This window comes from Ambystoma mexicanum, chromosome 8, assembly GCF_040938575.1.
Source record: "Ambystoma mexicanum isolate Mex_15411 chromosome 8, UKY_AmexF1_1, whole genome shotgun sequence".
NCBI classification, from domain to species: Eukaryota; Metazoa; Chordata; class Amphibia; order Caudata; family Ambystomatidae; genus Ambystoma; species Ambystoma mexicanum.
The window spans coordinates 1,039,662,384-1,039,668,560 of NC_090929.1; the positions used below are offsets into that span (position 1 = coordinate 1,039,662,384).

At 45.9% G+C, this 6,177-nt stretch overlaps 1 long non-coding RNA gene across 1 annotated transcript; it reads left to right on the top strand.

The window, feature by feature from the left end:
- Positions 1-414: 414 nt before the first annotated feature.
- On the top strand, positions 415-5,619 carry LOC138472698 (uncharacterized). Its single transcript, XR_011268663.1, has 3 exons — positions 415-565; positions 4,138-4,288; positions 5,131-5,619. It is a non-coding gene; the product is annotated as an uncharacterized lncRNA (long non-coding RNA).
- The last annotated feature ends 558 nt before the right edge of the window (positions 5,620-6,177 follow it).

The window sequence follows — 6,177 nt, forward strand, 5'->3', positions numbered from 1 at the left end:
GGCTGTACCACTTTTCTGATTTACTGAAAGCATAAAGACACTTTTGTAAGTCAGAAATGGCAGAGTTTTGAGAAATGCTCAGAAATTAGAAAATGGCAGTTTTGAGAAATGTTCAAAGTGACACCTGAGAGAATTGTGTCTTTATTTAAAAGTTTTCAAGCTTCAGATTTTTTTTCCATTTATTTTGGATTTGGGGGATTTTTTCCAAGCAACGATTTGTTTGTCTTGGGCTGCAGGAGTTTTGGGGATTTTTTTACTGACTTCTTTCTCAGTAAAAACAAGCCACTAACACTACTTTTTATTTTAACTTAGTATATGTGTGTTTTCTCTATGTTTCTGAATTGTGCTGTTTCTTACTTTTGAAACCCACTCATGGCGTTTACATGTGCGCTTGCTTTTTTCGGTTAATTTGGGTGGGTCAGCTTGTTTTGGGCTTTTTTCGTACGGCGATGCAGCGCGTTTTTTCCTTCCACCTGGGAACACTGGACACCAGCTGAGCAATGGCGGACGAGATTCGAGCGTGGATCATGCTGCTGGGATCGATAAACAAAGCCAGAATCATTGGGTAAGGAGCTGATGTACACGTTTTAGGCTTTATTTCAGAGTGAGCCTTTTGCAAAGTGAGGAGTGTGTCTCTCGGGAGTCAGACAGGTGGTGTCCCCACGTCCAGCGCCCCCATCCGCCTCCTTGGACCAGCGACGCCATTTCTCCGTGAGCCTCCAAGCAGGGAGCACTGTTGCAGACCCTTGGTGTATATCATATGTTCTCCTGCTAAAGGCCGGCACAGTGCGTTTATCTGCAGGACACCGGCATGTTTTCCTTCCCTGGATAACAGGCTGCTGGCACATTTCATTACTTTCACACGGCGCAGCTCTAACCTGCTTTACAAGTGATATTCAAGCAGGCTAGAGCTTTACAGGAGAACATATAATATACACACGTGTCTGCAACATTGTGCTCCATTGTTTTCATACGACTTCAATGATCCAGCGTCATATATGCCAGCTATGGCTTTTGGGAGTTTCAGTCCAAAACACATCAACGTACCATGCAGCTGCAATTGTACTCGGAGCTGGGATTGGGTGTATGTGTATCATAGGCAGTGTGGGAGGGAAGGGGTGCAGTGGGCGCGCCTAGACCTACTGCAATTGATTTACTGGCACAACTGCACTTTATCACAAAACCAGCTGAGTTTTCGGGAGGGGCCAATGTATAGGACATGACGCATGGGTGGCACCTCAAAGAAAAGGAGCCTACAGTCGTAAATCCTACTTTGGAAGCTGTGCAGTTAGAGCAGCATCTGTGGGGTTCGATGGGGGGGGGGGGGGGGCTAATTTAATGAATATGTTGACCCAACTGTGCATTTTGAAAGCTCACTGAGGCCACGACTGTATTCAAAACGACCACATCCCTTTCAATTTACCCGCATTTGGCTGTCCTCTAAGAAATTCATACAGATTAAGAAAGTTCGTGCATATGTAGCCCCTTTTTCCCCAGGTCTAACTTGGGAGCCTGCACTTGAATGGGACAATAAGTTGGGGGGGGGGGGGTGGTTTGGAAAGATAGCCACAAGGATAACCTGAGGCGTTTCACACAGTACACATTAGCTCTACATCGTGTGCCATCATCTGGGTGTAGTTGGTCACAGCTGTTTCACTGCATTTGGTGAAAGGCCGTTTTGCCAGGTTTTTTTGCTGCATTTTTGTTATGGGGTTTGGGGTAGGGGAAAATTAAGTAATTGTGGGTGTTGGGAGTGCGCCCCCATAGATAAATGGGGCAAAATGGGCAGGCGCCGTGGTGGTCCATCTCCCCTTGAATCATCTTTCCCTTCCCTGTTGATGCTCTACATTCATGGCTGCCTCTCCCTTGCCAGATGCCTTAGAAATATTGCCTTCTGCTTTCCTTAATCGGCTGTTGCAAGACCCCCCCCTGTGGCATGGAACATGCACATTCGCAACCACTGGAATGTAAACATGTCTGTCTTCAGCACTTAGCAATGGCTGGTTTGCTTTCGTCTTTGCAATTTTTTTTGGCAAATGGCCTGAACGATGGCACATGAATGCGGTTGCACATTGATGGTGCCATTTCACGACCAGGTCCATTCCACTGAATGCCCAGCACCTCTGAAAAGCTGGTGGAGATGATTGATCAAACCGCAGTCGCTTTGACATCTGTGCAGAGCCTGCTGACGCAGGTTCGAATCCCGGCAGCCCCAAACTCAGCCTTTTATCCTTCCGAGGTCGATAAATGAGCACCACACACCGTGGGTAATAATAAGCAGCACTCGGATACCTGAGGGTTCGTAGCACTATATAAATGCTAAATTATTATTATTATTATCCTGGCTCAGTTTGTTGGATCAGCCTGACAAAAGCACAATGTTGTATTTGAACAGCAGAAGTAGTTATAAAGCAACATACATTTGAGTAAAATGGTTATTCTTTAGGGCAGGGGTGCACAACTGATTTTGACAGTTGGCCAAAAGTACCTTACATGATGGCTATAGTGGGCTGAAAAGTAAATGTGGGCGGGGCGGTAGGCGCAGCAGGCGTGGCGGGAGGCTTGGCCCCACCCCTCAACCAAACACTATGCCCCATGGCGCTCAACCAAACACTATGCCCCATGGCTCCCCCACCCCTCAACCAAACACTATGCCCCATGGCCCCCCCACCCCCAACCAAACACTATGCCGCATGACACCCACCCCTCAACCAAACACTATGCCCCATGCCACCAAGCATGCACCATGCATACATACTCATACAGACCCAAACCCCCCCACACCCAACTCGGCACACAAACTCACAAGCATACACCAATACACTATGCACCCATACAGACCCGAACTCCCCACCCCCCAACTCGGCACACAAACTCACAAGCATACACCAATACACTATGCACCCATACAGACTCGAACCCCCCCACCCCCCAACTCAGCACACAAACCCACAAGCATACACCAATACACTATGCACCCATACAGACCCGAACTCCCACCCCAACTCAGCACACAAACTCACAAGCATACAGACCCCCAACTCACCATACAAACTCGCAAGCACATTCAGGCAGTCGCGACACACACTCCCCCTCCGCATCTCAACACACACTGCACTTGCACACAAACACATTCAGGCAGACCCGACACACACCCCACCGCTGCATCTCAACATACACTGAACTTGCACACAAACACATTCAGTCAGACCCGACACACACACCCCCTCCGCATCTCGACACACACTGCACTTGCACACAAACGCATTCAGTCAGACCCGACACACACCCCAACCCCGCATCTCAACATACACTGGACTTGCACACAAAAACAAACATTCAGGCAGACCCGACACACACCCCACCCCCGGATCTCAACATACAAGCAGCACAAAGATCCAACAAACACACACGCTCGGAAGACAACAAAGACTTTCCTAATGGAGGGGGCCGATGCTGCTTGCCGGCCGCCCTCCATTAGGAAAGTCTTTGTTGCTGGCGGGCCGGACAAAACGGCATGGCTGGCCGCAACTGGCCCGCGGGCCTTATGTTATGCACCCATACTTTAGGGTATATCCTACTTTTTTCATCTTAACACTTCCAGACTTGTTCAGTTGCTTCGTTGAACTGCTTTGTGGCTGAAGGCAGACCTGGTTAAGACATTTTTTTTATCACAGCAGTAGTGGGTTTACAACTCCAATTAAGTAATTAACTCTTAGAATACTGCTTTGAAAATCACAGGCAGGCACTTTAAGCGCAGGCACTTTAAGCGCAAAGTCTGATAAGGCTTGATTAAAGTGAGCTCAAAGTTCCCATAAGGAGGTATTTTGGGAGGGGCAGGATCTGGGTGTAAATGGCCATAGGGATTAAAATGACCATGGGCAGTCAATATTTCGGCAAATAACCAAACGCCTACTGGCTTTGTGTGCCTAGGTGTTCACCATTTCAGAAGTTCAGGTAAGACTGGCACCTGCCCGAGACACTTCCATGGGTGGGTTCCTAACAAACTTCCTTACTTGCTGGGCTGTGTCTGGGTACCCATCTGGCTCCCTGCGCTGGTTCCGGGTCTTGGTAATTGTCATTAGAATGCGTACTGTATTAAAATGTGTAATATTAATATTTGTGCTATTATTTCAGCATACTGGGACACAGTGGATTCCTGTCAGCAGGTAGCAGTTGAGCACTGCTTGGAACTGGCCGTTCAGTGGATATAGAGGAGGCGGACAGGAGCCACAGAAAAAGTTTTCCCGATACAAATCCCAACCCTGGTCCATCAACTGCATCAGAGGTAAGTGCCATTGGAGTTAACCAAAAGTTGGTTTGTGCCCTTATGAAATAAATAAATGCTTTTTCTCTATCCAAATACTATCGGTTGTAGGCTTCTGTGTCTCCACCCCAATCTCAAACCCTCCTCCCCAACATTCCTATGAAGCCATAGGGCTTCTAGACGACTGTGTCAGAGGGTGGGAAAAGGTAGCTCAAATACTGTGGCTCATGTATTAACCGGTTATTGTCCATCACTCATTATATGCCCACATGCAAACATATTGCTTTGTCCATTACTTATGACCCGTTAAGCTTCAAATGTCATAGTGGTGTCCTATGTTATTTTTTTAGATTGTTACAAAAGCAAGCACGCACATAGTTAAATTCCCATAGGTATATAATATCGGCATCAGTTGGCCCGGGAGCCAAATTTAGCTCCTGGTAAGCATGGTGTAAAGCTAACCAGGCTCTTCAAGGCTACAAACAGGGCTAAATAGCCCCCAGCTCCGCTCAATTTCAAACCCTGTGTATTTGTTTTGCTTGTATGGCTCCTTTACCAATGCACTGTCCATGGGGGAAACACGAGATTGGTAATTTCTTCACAATATACCAATTATGGAAAGAAGATAAACGGAGAGCCACTTCCTGGGGAAGTGACACTAATCTATATTAAATTCTAAGGAATTGCCATGGTTTCAACCAGATTTACAGCTTTGAGAAATGTAGTAATTCGAATTACGAAAGCACATTAGAGGGTGTACAGTGAAAATTGCCTATGCTTTATTTCTCACAGCCATGTGTCAACCAAAAAGTACTTTGCTTGCTCTTTTCAAACTTTTTACACGAATCTTTTTTGCGTTTCAGAATGTATCCATGTTAAAGCCAGGGAAATGGGCTTTCCAGTACTCTCTGCATCCGAGTGCAGAAAAGCCCTCCAACACAAAATTGGGAACTACCGGATGAAGAAGGAGCCAAACCTCGTCTTTTCTACACAAGTGTAGTTCCACATTCCCTTGCTCTTTTGCCTCGTCCTGGATACTAGTGTGACTCCCTGGACTGGTTCTCTTTCCCCTCTCAACCTTGCTCCCTGGGCTGGTCCCCACCGGACTCGCTTGCTCCCTAGGCTGGGCCTGTATACTCGTGTGACACCCCTGGACTGGTTCCGTGTCCCCTATCACCCTTGCTCCCTGGGCTGGACCGAACCTGACTGGTTCTGGGTCCCCTCTCACCCTTTATTTTTAAATTGTGAAGCACCCGTGTTTGGGATTGCTACAGTTGTGTTTTTGTGCTATGTACACAGTGTCCGATTGAACCTCTGCCTCTTTTTAATAAATATAGTCGGGGAAAAAAAAACGTGTCGCTTCTTTTTAAATATAGTTTATATGCCATTACATGGTCTTGACTTTCATGGCCATTTTACCTAAATGACTGTGACCTAATTAGTCATCACTATTGTTCTAAAGGCAATTCAAAATGCAACTCTCTGAAATGGGCAGCAATTAAGCCACAGTGACGCTTTTAAAGCCCAATTCAACAAGGTGCACCAAATGTGTTTTTAAGCATTTCTTTTCAGGATTATAGTAAACATTATTTTTGTTAAAACTCCTAAATTTATTTCCAGCTCATAAACCGAAACAATGCCTATATTGTTAAAGAATATTTTTGGGATTGCTTTGTTGTTTTGATTTGTAAAGTATTATTTGGTGACTACATTAATTGCTTTTGGATTTCAAAAGGTTTATTTGGGGATTGCATTGCATTGCTTTTGGATCTCTACGAGGGTACATTTAGCCAAAAGGAAGCCAGATGTAATCCGTTGCTTTTGTATTTATTTAGGGATGGCACTGCTTTAGGATTTTTATAGGATTGTTTGGGGATTGCATTGTTTTGGGATTTTTGCTGGATTGTTTG